An 18,809-nucleotide genomic window follows, 5' to 3' on the forward strand; every position below is an offset into this window, starting at 1 on the left:
ATGGAGACAAATATTTTTAAAGGCAACTTAATGTGCATTTGTAGCATACATAGAATTATAACTAGAGAAAGGGAGAAGTAAATTATTTTAAATAATTTTGCAATGATATTTTATTTTTCCAAGCACAAGTGGGTGTTCATGTTCATAAGAATAAAAAGTGCCAGGAAAATATTCCAGAAGGAAAGGAAGAAAGAAACTAAAAAGAGAAAATTGAGGACAGCTAATCTAAGAATACTGAATAGGATTTTAGGAATAGATGTGGACATTTGTTATAAAAGTTTGTGGTCTAAATACATGTGTCCCTTGCGTGTTGGTTTTTGAAACTGCTTCTCAGAGAAACTGAAAGGTATTCTTTGAAATCATGGTATTATGGAACAAGATACATAAAGTTTTTTTGTTGACAGACTCTTAATAATGGTGACATGCTTCAATATAGAGCAAGTCTATTTCTTTGAAGTTATAAATATGTTCGTAACAGTTTGGTCTCCAACAAAGAACATATTGATGTTACTAAAGTGTAAAATAGACCTAAGAATTTAAAACTACTGTATAGTGCAAATTATATACTTAGCTCACTAAACCACAGCTTTCACAACTTACTTTTTAAAAACAAAAGTTGGAGGATGTTTTTAAATATGTTAACACTTGGCATAGAATTTGTACCTGGCCCTTGGTAAAAAATTGTTGTTACTAAAACTTCTCTGTATCTATATTTATGGAGATACATGAAAGATATTCCAAAAACTAAGATAAGAAGGTATTTAAAAGATAAACTTAGAAACTGATTCCTGATATTTTCACTTCTCAAATTACACAAGGTACACAATACATCAATATTCACAAAGAGATGAATATTGTTATGGCTCTTCCCTTCCCCACCTCATGTTGCACTGTATTACAAAAACAACAGACTTTCTTATGCTGGAGGGACAAAGGCCATCATGACAAGTCCTCTCTCCAGGGCTCTGGCTCAAGCCTCACGGTGTAGGGAAGAAGGCCACTGAGGACGAAATGAGAAAATGTCCTACTTACACTGTATTCAGAACTACACTTTGCACTCTCAACTAACCACAGTCCTTAGATGGAGGTAACACTTCTTTTCCATGAGATGTTGTGATTCCCTCGGGGGGGCCGGGGAGGGAACATGGCCTAGTGGACCTGTCTTCTGGAAATTTACTGTCAGCCCAAATACAATTGAATTTAATGGAATCTTAGCTGAAAATTTGTAAAAGACATACAATAGAAATAAAGATAGATAGAGTTCAATCTGGGAGAGGAGAAAGCAGGTAAAATACTTCAACATAAAATATTTAAATTAGTTATGTTCCTAAAATATGCAAAATTAAGAAACTGCCTCAATTTTTATTTTCTTTCTGCCTAATAAAATACATATGATTTCTATAACTTTTCTACTGACTTTTTCTTCCAAGTTCTCTGCTTTCAAACCACAAAAGAAAGTAGTTGATAAAAGGAGAAATCTATGTAATAAAACATATGCTCATTAAATAAATATTCAGGAAAATAGGACAATATAATTTCTATAAGAAAAATGCAATATTTCACAATCTACACAAAATTTTACGAAATTTTGTAAAAAGGAAAAATTATATACATTATTTAGATTTTTAAAAAGATTTTCTATTTCCTAAACAAAGAGTATTTTGGGATTCTTCCTGTTCAACTGTGTGACTATGGATTTGATGTAATTCAGGGTTTCTCAATTTTGGCACTATCAAAAGTTTGAGCTGTATAATTTTTTTGTTGTCTTAGGATCTACCTTTTTTACTTTTCCATTTTTCTTTTTTTTTCCCCAAATGACCTAAAATTCCAGAAGGAAAAAAATGGATGGGAGCATTAGAACCTGATGAGTTTATGAAAGAGTATGACAGGGAAACAAGTGGGTCATCCTGTACATTGTGGGATGTTTAGTGACATCCTGGACATGCCAGTAGCACCTCCGCTACTCTGCCACACCTCACCACCACCAATTTTAATAAGAGGAAATGTCTCCAAATGTTGCCAAATTTCCACTGAGGGGCATATCCAGCCCTGGCTGGGAATTCACTGATGTGAATCTTTGTCATGGATAGAGAAGGAACAAATATTTATTGTATGCTATCATAAAGCTGTGAATTATGAGCTATCCAATTGTGAAAATACAGTTTCTGCTTTTAAGGAAGTTACAATGTAACTGGAATTACAAACTGTACTTATATGATTATCTAAAGAGCAGAAGATTAAAAATATAAACTCAAAACTACACACATATCACATATATACATAGATATACAATGTCATATAGATAGATACAGATATAGATATAGAGTTGTCTAAGAAATTATCGAGACAATCTCAGTGCTGCAAGTCCAAAGGTGAGAGGACCCATAATGGAAGCATCAAGAAAGGCTTTATGGAATAATACAATTTTAGCTGAGACTTCAAGGTTAGGTATGGAGAGAAAACGCTGAATAAAAACATTTTGCCCATCTCTCTAGAAGCACAGGTAATGCAATTCTGGAAAGGAAGATTGTGAAAGAAAGAAAAAAGAGAGAGAGAAAGGATCCTTCTCTTTTCATTTTTAAAAATAATTTATGCTTTGATTATATTGGGAAATAAAAAAATATTTCTCCATAATTACTGACATTCATTTATCTGTCAAGTTTCAATCATATGATTTTCAAAGAGCCTGAAGCAATATTTTGTATTTTACATATTTTAAGTTGTAAAGTTTTGACCTTAGAAAAAAAGCAAGCTAAGAAATAGATATGTTGGATAGTTATTAAAATAGAATATAGTGTAAACTCTCAGGTAATTTTTTTTTTTATTTCTCATAGGCAGAACTCATACACAACAACTATTGCTCTGTTTTGACTCAACAAAATTTCCTTAACTTTCTGAATCTTACTGTTCTTAACCTTATATTAAATAATAATTAAAAGTTAATTATTAATGTCCCAAAAAAAGTGATAATACTATAATAGAAAGCTACTTCATCATTTGGGCTTAATAGCTACCATTATTGAGTCCTTAAGTCTAGGCCCAATACTAAAAATTTTAGTTCTTTACTCCATCCTCAATTCTGATAGATAACCAGTGTGAAAACATAAAATTTTTGAAGAAAGTAAACATAACATGTTCCACATGAAGAAAAGTTACTTTGGAAAAATAACTTACTAAATTTTACTGACCTCCTTCTATGCTGGTAGATGAATTTAGAAATAAGCATTTAATGGGAGAAAAATAGAAGTTTAGGAAAATATTATCTGGTAAATTTTGTCAATTTTTAATAAATTTTAATAGATTTACATCTTCTATTTTGTCTCTATCTTTCCTTACTTCTATTTTTCATTGAACCTCAAATTATGCTACAAATAAATATTTAATTTGCAGAGATACTAAAGCAGGCTTCCTTTTTTCTGAATTGATTAAGTAACATAAAAGTGCAATTTTTTAAAAAGAAAAAAAGGACTGAGACCTTAGTAACTTAAAATTTTAATCTGTTTTAAAGAACCAATGTGCAAAAACCTAAACAATAGCATCTTTCAGTTTAAATCTTAAATAGTTGGATTAACATATATCAAATGATGCATTATATCCTGTAAATATTGTCAACATTCTTCTTATCTGCCCAGTCTTTCAATTTTAATATGACCAAAACAACTGCAAAAAAGTGGGTAAATTATGTGTGTCCTGGCTAAATGCAAAACATCTACTAAAAAGAGTTGGCAGTAAACAATAATTTTGATCAATTTACATAATAAATTCAGGGAGAGATTGGAATGTGCTGACAAGCATTATCCCAATCTTTTAAAATTCTATTTATGGTTACACATTTATTTTGTATTTGAGACTATTCCTCCACGAAAGCAAAGGAATAGTAAAATAACTTCTTAAATTCCAGTTTATACATGAGACTTCAGATACTAGTTACATGGAAGGGCTGATAAAGAATTTATTCAAAGAGAAAACTAATTTTTTGCAATAGGCAAAATAATGAGGGAGTGAACTGTGCACATCACCATACATTTGTCAATAAAAAAAGAATTTACTATCATTATCAATGAAATTTTAAACTTTAGAATAAGTGACTATGTTTATAATTGTACATCTACTAAGTTTATATTATTAAGAAAATTTAAATATAAACTTGCTGTTGCCTATTCTGTTTTAAATGAACCAAACAAACATCACTCCAAAATTAGGAAAGTTTTGAGTATTTGATACCAAACTCATTGATCGTCAATCATTATTTTCTAATTATAACTAGAATGTACCAACAATTTTGCTAGACATGTATAAAATGTTTCATGTAAAATGCTGTCTTGCTGTTGCATCTTTATTCAACATCAAATTCCAGATGGGAACTATATTTCATGGTTCATAAAGCCAAATCCAGCTGCTACATTTGGACCTACATAAGGAATCCACATTTTATTACCTTCTCAGTGCTTATAAAACAATTGCTGTTGTTTCTTTAGCCGTGGTGTAAGTCATTCTTCTCAGTGCAAATGAGATATCCAAAAAGAACTTTTAATGTCTTTATAGTTGATTACTTGGCAGTGCTGTGGGTAATAGGATCCTGGGTTTACACCAGTTTCTAGATCTCTAAGCTAGTTAAAAAAAAAAAAAAAAAAATCTTCAACGGTAACCGTAGATTGAGCGAATTACCAAAAGTGTTCATACAATTTCCTATTAAAACCCACAATGGTTATTAAATACTTCTGTAATCTTAGCTTTATTAAGAGACAGGAAGTGCACAGTTTCCTTTCTCTCCTCACTCAGCTAATCTGGCTCTTTGATGGTCATGCGTTTGGAATAACCACGGGGGTTTCCACCACAGCATAGTCTTCCCACAGCTAAATGGAATTAACCCTGTCAAGCCAAAAAAAAGAAAGAAAGAAAAAGAAAGGAAAGAAAAGAAAAAATGTATCTCATTGTTAGAATAGCAATACACTTGGAACTTTGAGTTAGTAGCTGTTATATTAAAATACAGTCAATTTGTGCTTAGGACATTTTTAGTAGGGCCATTGATAAAAAAAAGAAAAATCAATTTCAGAAAATTGGTATTACTCAACTTGAAAAATTACCCATGGTTATGCCTTATTACTATCTATAGATGTCAAATTTGGTATCTTCTCAATCATGTTCATTAAATACTCTTTTTTTAGCTTCAGAATTAACATCTGCTACTCTTTTTAGCCAAAAGACCTAAAATACTAGAAGAGGTACAAATAGATGAAAAGTCAGTACCTGGTGAGTTAACGTAGCCGTATGACAGAGAGGCAAGTTTTCTATGAATTGGGAAGCAAGACTGTAGTGAACCACTGGATAATCCCTGTCCCGCTGAGTGGATTGCCCCCAGGTCTGATACAGCGCCAAAGCCTCTTATGCATATTGAGACAAAGCTTATTTCAAGCCGAACTCAGCTCTTCAAGCTACCATACCACTCTCTGACAACCTCCAGTAGCGCTGCCTCTGTGTTTGTGTTTCCTGCTGTTTATATTTACTTGTTCCCAAAGCCACAATAGCTACAAAAACAAATACTTGTTAAGCAGAGCTTTGCATCGATACAGGTAAAGTGCTCTGTTCTCTTTCTTACGTGTGCATAGCTTGTGCAAATAGGTTTTTAACATATTCTGAGATTAATTTGGTAATTATAAACTAGTTTGGAAACACGTGTTAAACAACAGGTCATACAGTCACCATTTCAGTTCCAGAATAATTCTGTTTTGACCCTTGAGCAAAGATGAGCAAATGTGTATTCAAATAGAAATTTATTTGACTCGTCCACTTTCTTTGCCTTGTCAGGTCCCAATTGATATTCTGTTTGGATTTTCACTGCAATCTTTTTGACCTCTGGCAAGGGATTGTGCCTGATTACCTGATTTAAATGTTTGCAATGCGCTTTTAAGTTATTCTTTTAAATTGCACTAAATAGTATATAGGTGATTTCATGAAGGTATTTTTAAGTTAATTTCTACTTATTCTTCATAAAAATAGGATTATGCTCATTGTGGCTGCATGAATACATAGCCTATAATAGTGTTTGTAGTTTCTCTAGTACAAGAATGTAACCAAAATCCTCTAATATAATCTGACAGAGGTAATAAAGTACCTTTTAATAAAAGGAAAACAAAGAAGATTAAGTTAAGTGTAATCATATGTAAAATCGTGAAATTCAAAAATGGAAAAATGGACTTTAAGCTTTCTATGATTTAAGGTTAATAAAAGCACTAAGAATAACTGGGTGGTGAATGTATTTCATATCATTTTAAAACTCTATATTCAAAAAAAATCTTTACAAAGCAAAAAGGAAATAATATTCCTGCTATTAAGATATAGTTTTCTTCAGGGCTCATCGTTCTACTTATGTTATTACTAGACAGATTATTTAAAATCAGAAAATATATAATTGAATATTAATTAAACAGAATATGTTATGTCAAAATGTTAAGGTATTCCATGAGTACATCATGGATATAAGCTTTGAGAATCTAATTGGTTATCAGGACGTACATGTCTTCTTTTTCTTTTTAGTTATTTCTCTTTTTTTCCTTCAGAGAGTTACTCAAATCCTGTATAAGTTGATATAAATTTTAAAATTCACCATGTTCCTTTCCAAAAGTAAATGTTCAATACTAGAGACTCAAGACAAAAGTAAACATAAATAATGATCAAAATAATAATCTTGTAATTCACACTTTTAGCCTCAATTTGTACTGAAAAACCCCAGGCTTATCTTCAGTTACTCTCTTTACTAAACTATCATGGACAGCTTCATAGTCTTATAACAGATACCCAAATATCATATGAAAGATGAACACTATTGAAATAGAAACAGAAAAATAGGTGTGAATTTATAGCCCAAAATAATTGAAAAATATAAATAAGCAAGGCACTGTATGTCATTCCATTTCATTTGGTTTTTAGCTTTAACCAATATATTTGGCAATTACTCATTTTATTTAAATGAATAATGTTTGTTAATTCCAGGAAGTTTACACCGACCAGGAAATATTTCAAGCCACAGTTTTAGTAATTTCCTTCTTAAACCTTTTAAGATTAAAAGTGAATGTTTTGCTAATATTCTTTTAAGTGGAAATAGCACTCAGTCAGGACAGAAGGATGAAAAATAAGTCAGCTAATAGGAGATTGGAAAGTGGTCCTATACTTCCAGAGTGAGACAGAAAACACAGTAAAGAATTGTTATTCCTTTAGAACTTATTTGCACTTTTACAGTATTACTCACATGAACATATATAGTATGATACCCTTCGATTTTCTATATCCATCTTTTCATACCAAAGGGGGGAAATACGGTGGGAAAGCAGTAAAACCAATGGTTCTCACCTGGAGGTGATCTTGCCCCCTCGAAGACATTCACAGACACTTTTTGGTGATGACAAGTAGAGAATAAGGTGCTATGGAATCTGGTGGGTAGGGGTCAGGGATGCTGCTAAACATCCTGCAGCACAAGACAATCCTCTACAACAAAGAATTATCTGGCCCAAAATATCAACAGGGTCAAGGTTGGAAGACTATAACAATAGAAACAAAAACAAACAAAGCAAAAGGGATTCTCCATTGAGATTTTCTTTCTCTATTGTTTCCCTCCTTTCTGGTGGAAGATGGATAAAATCCAGGAGTAAATAATCATCGTTATCACCATCATGATTTCATGGATGCCTCCAATTTTCCCTCTAAAATAATATTTCAAAGTTCCAAGGCTATCCTTGTGGGTATCAACTTCTGTTTGGAGTGTCATCTCTTCCTCTTGGTACATTAAATCACAAATGCTACTCAGGATCAGACACTCAAAAGCAATACTAGCATTTTTCTGGACCTAGCCCATGGGAATAATATGTACTTTTAAAATGGGAGAAAGAAGAAACGGAGAAACCAGGAGCCACAGTCCCTTAATCTCTACAAATTGCCTGGTAAACTAGGTTTACAAGGATGTCACCAAAGGAAATAAACCCTAAGGTGGGAAAAGTGGTAGAAAATTCTAAACTCATCCGCCATCCTGGGGTTTGGATGAAATTTGTTTCCCCTCATTTAAAAATGAAGAAATGAAACACAATAATCCTTTAGTCCAGCACCTCCCACAGTATATTTCTTAATAGCACCTCAAGAAAAGAATTCAATGGTCAAAACAATACTAGCAAAAATACTACTGTCATCCTTAGAGATTCTCAATAAACATTATATAGTAAAGAGTCTGAGAAATGTAGTAAAGTCTTATTTTAGAATTTTGATTAATCTAGTGCTTCTCAAACGTGACCAAAGGAATTATTTGTAGTAGGTTTTATTATCCTCATTGTACCTGTTAACATTTAGGAAGAACTAGCCCATTTTCCCTAATGTAGAATAAAACCATGCCCTTTCACACCATCTTAAGGAGCATATGAGCTTGCATATTTTACATATATCATAAAACAAAATGCTTTTCAGTTAAGATAATAAACAGTATCTCAAAGTGCTCAAAAGCCATCTAGCTAATGTGACACACACTAATTAGTAAAAGTGATAGAGAAGTTAAGTTCCCAAAACACCCTCCAATTAAAAGGAGCAATTCCAGCCAAAGCCAGGAAGACTTTCTAAAGCCATCTACTTTGTGCTAACATGAGCCTGTCCAAAGCATATCCAAATCTCAATAATCAAAATTATTTCTTTAATATTGCTGTAATTGAAATATTACCACATTATAGACGACATCATGCACTGGGTAAAAAAGAAACAAGAAATATTACCCCATTACATGTAGAACTTAAATATTGCTTATTCACACACCTTATGTGGTTATTCTTTTCATTGCCTTTTTTTTTTTTTTTTTTTTTTTTTAAAGATTTTATTGGGGAAGGGGAACAGGACTTTATTGGGGAACAGTGTGCACTTTCAGGACTTTTCTCCAAGTCAAGTTGTTGTCCTTTCAATCTTAGTTGTAGAGGGTTCTGTTCAGCTTCAAGTTGTTGTCCTTTCAGTCTTAGTTGTGGAGGGCGCAGCTCAGCTCCAGGTCCAGTTGCCGTTGCTAGTTGCAGGGGGCGCAGCCCACCATCCCTTGCGGGAGTCGAACCGGCAACCTTGTGGTTGAGAGGACATACTCCAACCAACTGAGCCATCTGGGAGCTCAGCGGCAGCTCAGCTCAAGGTGCCATGTTCAATTTTAGTTGCAGGGGGCGCTGCCCACCATCCCTTGCGGGACTCGAGGAATTGAACTGGCAACCTTGTGGTTGAGAGCCTGTGCTCCAACCAACAACTGAGCCATCCGGGAGGCAGCTCAGCTCAAGGTGCCGTGTTCAATCTTAGTTGCAGGGGGCAGAGCCCACCATCCCTTGCGGGACTCGAGGAATTGAACTGGCAACCTTGTGGTTGGGAGCCCACTGGCCCATGTGGGAATTGAACCGGCAGCCTTCGGAGTTAGGAGCACGGAGCTCTAACCGCCTGAGCCACCGGGCCGGCCCCTTCATTGCCTTTTTTAAAATTGATTTCATTTCTTTATCATTCTTGTGATCTATGTCAAGTATATCCATTTGGTCTGTTTCTGAGTAAAAACAAGGGTTACTGGATTAATAATATTAAAAAAGCATTAGGGGAGAGATGCAAGATGGCAGATTAGGTAAATGCTATGCCTACTGTCTCCCAGGACCACACCAAAATTGCAAATAAATTATAAAACAATCAACCTCAAAAATCATCCGAAAATTAGCTGAACAGAACCCCTATAATGAAGGAAATAGAGATGAAGCCAAACTGACACTGGTAGGAGGAGCAGAGACTCAAAACAGGCTGACCCCAAATCCACAGACAAAGGTTAAACACCCAGAGAGACAACTCAGTGGCAGAGGTCCCCCCTGAAGAGGGAGGGGTCCCAGCCCCACACTGGGCTCCCCAGCCCAGAAGTCCTGTGCCCAGAAGAGGAGTTTCCATGACATCTGGCTGTGAAAATCAGTGAGGACTCTGTCTGCCCATGCTGGTGGAGTGAGGGTGGCAGGAAACCCAGATGCCCTCTTGTAGAGCCAGAACATGGACTCACTCACTCACTGGCACTCACCTGGTCTCTGGTGGAGGGGTGGCAGCTTGGAAGGCCCACGGACATCAGGGAAAGGGCTGAGTTGTGTGACTTCAGGACAGGAGCTGGAGGGACAGGAGCCATTGTTGGTCCTGTGTGGAGCCTGACACATGCGTGGCTTACAGGAGGACACCATCTTTTCAGAGTCAAGTCCTCCCCCAAGGGACCAAGTGTGGGACCCCTTTGATCTGGTGGAATCCATGCATGCACACTACCTTGGTGAGTCCCTGGGTCCCCACCCCTCACACAGATGATGCTACATTGCCAGGGAAACTCTTGACTATTGGGCTGCTGGCCCCACCCCATAGGCTGTAAAAGCCTGTTTGCAGCAGGTGGATGGCACGTGAAGGCCCAGGAAATGTTTGCTGGTGGGAAGTAACTCAAGACCTGCACTGCAGTGTCTCTTGGGCAGCTCTTGGGAACTTGCATGCCTGAGAAGGGTGGTGGCTGTCCATTGTGTTCTCAGGGCATTTTGGCAGGGAAGTTGTGGGTCCAGCACAGAGACTGAGACTGCATTGACTTTGTAGAAACCGCTGTCCACACCCCTTAGCTCCCTGGAACTCTGCCCCCCTGCAGCTGAATTGCCAGTGGCACTCTGGGTGCCTGGTTGGCCGGTCCTGCCCTACAAGCCATGGAGGTCTTTTATAGCAGATGACAGTCAGCGATGGTCTGGGGAGATTTTGATGGTAAACAGTGATCCAAAACCTACAACACAACCACTCTTGGGCAGCTCTTGGGAATTTGCAAGCCTGAGGCAAGTAGTGACTGGCTCTAAGGGCATTGTGAGAAGTGGTCATAGGCCAGGCATTGCCCCAAGGGGAATAGTGGCTGGATGCAGTGTTGTTGGGGCAATGTGTGAAGTGATCACAGTCCAGGCACTGGTGTAAGAACTGAATCTGCATCAGCTTTGTAAAAACCACAAGCCAAGTCTCATGACTCCCTGGGACTCCACCCCACCCAGGTAGTGCTGCATCACTGGGGACACTCTCAACACCAGGTCAACCAGCTCAACCCATGTACCTAGAGAGGCTCTTTGGGTGGCCTGCATGGGAGCTCCACCCAAAAGACACCAGAAACAACACATATAGAGGCCAGCTTATGGGCAGCTGGCAGGTAGCAATAGGCCTAGGGAGCCCTGAGCCTTTTGCTAAGCTTCCCCAGGCCAAATACTGGTGGCAGCCAGACTCTGTTCACAGTGAGGCCATCCCCACGTGCCTCCAGGTCCAGCACAGGCAGCAACCAACAACATATAGTTTTGTAGCTTCTACCAGCACAGGTCATTGGCAAGCTTGAAATTTGACTGTACGGGAGCTCCACCCAAAAGACACCAGAAACAACACATACAGAATCCAGCTTCAGACCACACCAGAGCACTACACAGCCCCACAAGCAGCACAAAAAAGGGGGGTCTCAACAGGCACAAGAGCCTGCAGGGGCAAACCCTCCTCTGAAGGGTCAGCCCCCACACAGCAGCTCATATACTGTGGGTATTGCCAATCCTCATAGCCAGTCAGCCTGGGAGTCAATTGCACCCACTGATGGGCCAAAAGCAGTCAAGGCTCAACTATAATATGAGAACACCCAACACACTCAAGGGACACTCCCAGAACACATGTACAGGAGATGAGGGAGACTGTGCCACAAAACCACACAGGACACATACTACATATGGCCACCCAGCAAAGACTGAGAGACTTAGGAGACCTACCTAACACAGAAGCAAAAAAAAAAGAGAGAGTGAGAGAGAGAGGCAGCCAGAATGAGGAAACAAAAAAACAGGTCCCAAATAAGAGAACAGAAACCTCCAGAAATAAAACTCAACAAAATGGAGGCAAACAGTCTACAAGAGACTCTGGTTATAAGAATGGTTATTAGACTTAGGGAAAATTTCAACAAAGAGATAGCAAGCATAAAGAGGACATAGAAACCATAAAAAAGAACCAGTCAGAAATAAAGAATACAATAATTGAAATGAAGGATACACTAGAAGGAATCAACAGCAGATTACATGAAGCAGAAGAGCAAATCAGCAATTTAGAAGACAATGTAGCAGATTTTGGGTAGAAGCTCCTTAACAAACTGTGCTGTACAAACGTACAGTTCTCAGAGCTAAAGGGAGACGCTCTATGAGGATATGTTTCCTGTCATATTTTTTCTAAGGGACACTTAGTTCATTCCATGGGACTGGAACCACCCCAGGACTCATCTCTTACAGAATTACGTGCTGCTTCAGGCATCCAAGTGTAAACAAGGCTCTCACAGTTCTAATATTTTTCTTAAATATTTAGAGTGTAAAGTGTGGTAGGACTTAACATTTCCTAAATTATACGTTCTGATCTCAGTGTTTTAAGTGCAACTCTGAAGATGAATTAAATTGTGTGTGTGTGTGTGTGTGTGTGTGTGTGTGTGTGTGTTTTTAAAGACAGTGTGTTACCTGTCTGTCACAAAAGATTTGTTTTTATGGGACTGGATGATACATTGTTGATTTTGTAGAAAATTCTATATTTTCAAATTTTTGATGTCCCAAATTTAATTCTACTAACAGACGCATGGAGTGGTTATGATGATGTGGAGGTAAGTAATTGGAAGTAAAAAGGTTCACAATAATCTAATTGCTTCAGACAAAATCTCGGGAGATACCTTTGATTTTTCCCACATTTTCATTACTGCAAATGCTCTATATTCTGCTTACAAAATAAGTATTGTGATTATATTGACTTTTCTACATCTCCACTGGAGATTAAGAACTCAATAGAAGAAATTAAGAATGAAATAACCAGCTTAGGTAATAGAGTTGACCAGATGGAGGAAAGAATCAGTGACATCGAAGATAGAAACATGGAAATTACACGGATGGAAGAAGAAAGAGACTTGAGACTTAAAAGAAATGAAAAACTCTACAAGAACTTTCTGATTCCATCAGAAAGAGCAATATAAGAGTAATGGGCATACCAGAAGGAGAAGAAAGAGAGAAGGGAACAGAGAATATATTCAAACAAATTGTTGATGAGAACTTCCCAAACTTGTGGACAGAACAGGATCCTCGAATACAAAAAGCAAAGAGAACACCTAATTACCTCAATCCCAACAGGCCTTCTCCAAGGCACACTGTACTGAAGCTGTCTCAAATCAACAAAAAAGAAAGAATCCTCAAGGCAGCCAGGGAAAAGAAGATGGTAACCTACAAAGGAAAGCCCATTAGATTATCGTAAGATTTTTCAGCAGAAACTCTACAAGCCAGGAGGGAGTGGAACCAAATATTCAAACTATTGAAAGAGAGAAATCATGAGCCAAGAATAATATATACAGCAAAGATATCCTTTAGATATGAAGAAGGAATAAAGACCTTTCAGACACACAGAAGCTGAGGGAATTTTCTAATACACGACCTGCACTACAAGAAATACTAAAGGACGCTATTCGACCACCATCAATACGGACAATTTGTGGCAAACAAAACATAAAATGGGGGAGAGTAAAGGCCTGAACTGGAATATGGGAATGGAGAAAGTAAGCATGCTGAAAAAAATGGAATACTCTAAATATCAAACTTTCTTTTACATAAACTTAAGAGTAACCACTCAAAAAAACTCCAGAACTGAAATATATACTGTAATAAAAGAAGAAACAGAAGGAAACATCATAGAATACCACCACACAGATATAATAGACAATAAAAAGGCAAAGAAGCAATGGAGACACAGCCTTACCAGAAAACTAAAGATAGAATGACAGGGAATCCTCACATATCAATAATCACCCTAAATGTAAATGGAATGAACTCAACAATAAAAAGACACAGAGTAGCAGATTGTATCAAAAAACTAAACCCAACCATATGCTGTCTCCAAGAGACACATCTCAGCTACAAGGACAAGCATAGACTCAAAGTGAAAGGGTGGAAATTGACACTCCAAGCAAATGGTACCCAGAGAAAATCAGGTGTAGCCATAATGATATCAGATGAAACAGACTTAGGGTGAAAAACAGACTTCAGGGAGATAACAAGAGACAAAGATGGACATTTCATAATGGTAAAGGGACTATACAACAAGAAGACTTAACAGTCATCAATATGTATGTAACCAATCAGGGAGCACCGAAATATACCAAAAAACTACTAACAGAACGAAAGGGAGAAATTGACCAAAACAAAATTATACTAGGGGAATTAAATACATAATTGACAGCTATGGATAGATCATCCAAACAGAAAATAAATAACAAAATAGCAGCCCTAAATGAGACATTAAGATGAAATGGACATAATTGACATTTATAGAGCACTTCATCCTAAAACATCAGATTATACATTCTTTTCTAGTGTACATGGAACATTCTCAAGGATAGACCATATATTGGGACATAAAATCAGTCTCAACAAATTTAAGAAGATTGAAATCACACCAAGCATATTCTCTGATCACAAGGCTTTGAAATTGGATATCAACTGCAAAAAGAAAGCAGGAAAAAACACAAATACATGGAGATTAAACAACACACTTTTAAAGAAGGACTGGGTCAAAGAAGAAGTTAGAGGAGAGATCAAAAGATACATAGAAACAAATGACAATGAAAATACATCCTACCAAAATTTTTGGGATGCAGCAAAAGCAGTTTTAAGAGGGAAATTTATCTCATTACAGGCCTAACTCAAGAAACAAGAAAAATCCCAAATAAATAACCTCATGTTACACCTTAAAGAACTAGAAAAAGAAAAACAAGTGAAACCCAAAGTCAGCAGAAGAAGGGAAATAACAAAAATCAGAGCAGAACTAAATGAAATAGAGAACAAAACGACAATAGAAAAAATTAATGTGACAAATCTGGTTCTTTGAAAAGATTAACAAAATTGACAAACTCTTGGCTAGACTCACTAAGATAAAAAGAGAGAAGACACTGATTAACAAAATCAGAAATGAAAAAGGGGACGTTATCATGGACACCACAGAAATTCAAAGGATCATCCAAGAATATTATGAAGGACTATATGCCACCAAATTCAACAACCTAGAAGAAATGGACAAGTTCTTAGAAACATAGAGCCTTCCAAGGCTGAACCATGAAGAACTGGAAAACCTAAACAGACTGATCACCAGTAACGAAATTGAATCAGTCATCCAAAACCTTCCCAAAAGCAAAAGTCCGGGACCAGATGGCTTCACTAGTGAATTCTACCAAACCTTCAAAGAGGATCTAATACCAATCCTGCTCAAACTCTTCTAAAAAATTGAAGAAGAGACAGTACTCCCTAACTCATTTTATGAGGCCAACATTACCCTGATACCAAAACCTGGTAAGGACAACACAAAAAAAGAAATCTGCAGACCAATATCTCTGATGAATACTGATACAAAAATTCTAAACAAAATTCTAGCAAATCGAATACAACAATGCATTAAGAAGATTATTCATCACAACCAAGTGGGGTTCATCCCAGGGGCACAAGGATGGTTCTACACCCTCAAATCCATCAATGAGATACATCACATAAACAAAATAAAGGACAAAAATCATATGATTATATCAATTGATGCAGAAAAAGCATTTGACAAGATACAACATCCATTTATGATTAAAACACTTAATAAAATAGGTATAGAAGGAAAAATACCTTAACATAATAAAGGCCATATATGACAAGCCCTTAGCTAATCTCATAATTAATGGTGAAAAACTGAAGCCCTTTGCTCTACATTCAGGAACATGAAAGGGCTGTCCCCTATCACCTCTGCTTTTCAACATAGTGTTGGAAGTCCTTGCCAGAGCAATCAGGCAAGAGAAAGAAATAAAAGGCATCCAAATTGGGAATGAAGAAATTAAATTATCACTCTTTGCAGATGACATGATGTTATATATAGAAAACCCTAAAGACTCCACCAAAAAGCTATTAGAAACAATCAACGAATACAGTAAAGTTGCTGGCTACAAAATCAACGCACAAAAGTCCATTGCCTTCCTATATACTAACAAGGAAATCTCAGAAAAAGAAATACAAAAAACAGTTCCTTTTGCAATTGCAGCAAAAAGAATAAAATATCTAGGAATAAACTTAACCAAGGATGTGAAGGAGCTATATGCTGAAAACTATAAGATATTTTTGAAAGAAATTGAAGAAGACACAAAGAAATGGAAAGACATTCCGTGCTCATGGATTGGAAGAATCAACATAGTTAAAATGGCCATATTACCCAAAGCAATATACAGATTTATGCAATCCCCATCAAAATCCAATTGGCATTTTTTAAAGAAATAGAACCAAAAAATCATCAGATTTGTTTGGAACCACAAAAGACCCCGAATAGCCAAAGCAATCTTAAGAAAAAAGAACACTACTGGAGGTATCACACTCCCAGACTTTAGCTTGTACTACAGGGCCACAATAATCAAAACAGCATGGTATTGGCAGAAAAACAGACACATACACCAATGGAATAGAATTGAGAACCCAGAAATAAAACCACATAAATATGGACAGATAATTTTTGACAAAGAAGCTAAAAACATACAATGGAGGAAAGACAGCCTCTTCAATAAATGGTGCTGGGAGAATTGGATAGCCACGTGCAAAAGAATGAAACTAGACTGCTATCTGTCACCATGTACCAAAACTAATTCAAAGTGGATCAAAGACTTAAGCATAAGACTTGACACAATAAACTGCATAGAAGAAAACATAGGTACTAAACTTATGGACCTTAGGTTCAAAGAGCATTTTATGAATTTGACTCCAAAGGCAATGGAAGTAAAAGCTAAAATAAACGAATGGGACTATGTGAAACTTAAAAGCTTCTGCACAGCAAAAGAAACCATCGACAAAATAAAGAGGCCACCAACTGAATGGGAGAAGATTTTTGCAAACAGTGCCTCCGATAGGGGGCTAGTATCCAAAATATACAAGGAACACATGAAACTCAACAACAGAAAAACAAACAACCCAATTGAAAAATGGGCAGAAGACCTGCAGAGACATTTCTCCAAAGACGACATACAAATGGCAAATGGACATATGAAAAAATGCTCAACATCACTAATCATCAGAGAAATGCAAATCAAAACCACAATGAGATATCACCTCACCCCATTCAGAATGGCTATTATCAACAAGACAAATAGTAACAAGTGTTGGAGAGGCTGTGGAGAAAAAGGAACCCTCATACACTGTTGGTGGGAATGCAGACTGGTGCAGCCATTATGGAAGGCAGTGTGGAGGTTCTTCAAAAAATTACGAATAGAATTACCATATGACCCAGCAATCCCTCTCCTGGGTATCTACCCAAAAAATCTGAAAACATTTATCCATAAAGACACGTGTGCTCCAATGTTCATTGCAGCTTTGTTTACGGTGGCCAAGACATGGAAACAACCAAAATGTCCTTCGATAGATGAATGGATAAAAAAGTTGTGGTATATATACACAATGGAATACTATTTGGCGGTAAGAAAAGATGATATAGGAACATTTATGACAACATGGATGGATCTTGAGAGTGTAATGCTAAGCGAAATAAGTCAGACAGAAAAAGCAGAGAACCATGTGATTTCACTGATATGTGGCATATAAACCAAAAACAACAAAAGAACAAGACAAATGAGAAACAGAAACTCATAGACACAGACAATAGTTTAGTGGTGAACAGAGAGTAAGGTGGGTGGGGGGTGGGAGATGAGGGTAAGGGGGATCAAATATATGGTGATGGAAGGAGAACTGACTCTGGGTGGTGGACACACAATGGGATTTATAGATGATGTAATACAGAATTGTACACCTGAAATCTATGTAATTTTACTAACAATTGTCACCCCAATAAATTTAAAAAAAAAAAACTTTCTGACTCCTGTGTGGAAAATTAATTTTAGGATGTCTAAAATGGGATACCAGTGGACAAGGAAGCCATCCCAGTAGCACAGGTGACAGAACACGGTGGTTGTGTCAAGTGGAGATGTAGAAAAATCAGTATAATCACAATACTTATTTTGAAAGCAGAATATAGAGCATTTGCAGTAATGAAAAAGTGGGAAAAATCAAAGTTATCTCCCGAGATTTTGTCTGAAGCAATTAGATTATTGTGAACCTTTTTACTTCCAATTACTTACCTCCACATCATCATAACCACTCCATGCGTCTGTTAGTAGAATTAAATTTGGGACATCAAAAATTTGAAAATATAGAATTTTCTACAAAATCAACAATGTATCATCTAGTCCCATAAAAACAAATCTTTTGTGACAGACAGGTAACACACTGTCTTTAAACACACACACACACACACACACACAATTTAATTCATCTTCAGAGTTGCACTTAAAACACTGAGATCAGAACATATAATTTAGGAAATGTTAAGTCCTACCACACTTTACACTCTAAATATTTAAGAAAAACATTAGAACTGTGAGAGCCTTGTTTACACTTGGATGCCTGAAGCAGCACGTAATTCTGTAAGAGATGAGTCCTGGGGTGGTTCCAGTCCCATGGAATGAACTAAGTGTCCCTTAGAAAAAATATGACAGGAAACATATCCTCATAGAGCGTCTCCCTTTAGCTCTGAGAACTGTACATTTGTACAGCACAGTTTGTTAAGGAGCTTCTACCCAAAATCTTCTACTTCTAAATCACAGAGATGTGGCCTGCATTATTTTTACTGCATTTGGTAATTAGAGATGTTGACCCCATTACACAGAGAATCATATTCTTGTTTTTTCTAATATCTGAAATGCAATCTCATGTAAACAGTGA

At 36.6% G+C, this 18,809-nt stretch overlaps 1 long non-coding RNA gene across 12 annotated transcripts in view; it reads right to left on the minus strand.

Annotated features, from left to right (window-relative positions):
- Positions 1-18,809, minus strand: part of LOC109456544 (uncharacterized) — a 119,824-nt gene that overhangs the window by 15,136 nt on the left and 85,879 nt on the right. For 2 of the 12 annotated variants that reach the window (XR_012496853.2, XR_012496847.2), the window contains exons 1-2: positions 5,251-5,697; positions 4,439-4,610 (exon numbers count right to left, since the gene is read on the minus strand). The exons of 2 other annotated variants lie outside the window; for them this stretch is intronic. This is a non-coding gene — a long non-coding RNA (uncharacterized LOC109456544). Of the gene's footprint in view, positions 1-4,438; positions 4,611-5,250; positions 6,367-10,051; positions 10,135-18,809 lie in introns of those variants that run through there. 8 more of the 12 variants (XR_016019882.1, XR_016019880.1, XR_012496855.2 and 5 more) reach the window with 6 other exon arrangements.

This window comes from Rhinolophus sinicus, chromosome 17 (genome assembly GCF_057876585.1).
Source record: "Rhinolophus sinicus isolate RSI-liver-muscle chromosome 17, RSI-T2T, whole genome shotgun sequence".
NCBI classification, from domain to species: domain Eukaryota; kingdom Metazoa; phylum Chordata; class Mammalia; order Chiroptera; family Rhinolophidae; genus Rhinolophus; species Rhinolophus sinicus.